Genomic DNA, 340 nt, shown 5'->3' with positions numbered 1-340 from the left:
ACGTCGATGAGTTTATACTTTGTAGTCAGCACCACTCAAACTAGGTGCGCAGTCATTTTGTTATTTATTTCATTACTGATACTCTGTGGATACAGTTGATAACGAGTTGATAACGAGTGAATGGAGTCTCGCCCCTGGTAAATTTTATTTTAAAAATATTTATCTAACAAGGGGAGGATACGACCTTGGGGAAACGGATTTGGATAATCTTTGACGCAGTGATAGTACACCATGTGGGTATACTACCTCTGAAATACTAAAATGCAATGCTAAAAAATGGCTGAGAAAAACGCACTCAAAGTTTACTCAGCAATATAATATATTACTGGGTAAATAATTG

Source organism: Cotesia glomerata, linkage group LG8 (genome assembly GCF_020080835.1).
Source record: "Cotesia glomerata isolate CgM1 linkage group LG8, MPM_Cglom_v2.3, whole genome shotgun sequence".
Taxonomy (NCBI): Eukaryota; Metazoa; Arthropoda; class Insecta; order Hymenoptera; family Braconidae; genus Cotesia; species Cotesia glomerata.
The sequence above is the reverse complement of the archived record's forward strand: the minus strand, read 5'-3'. Positions refer to the sequence as shown.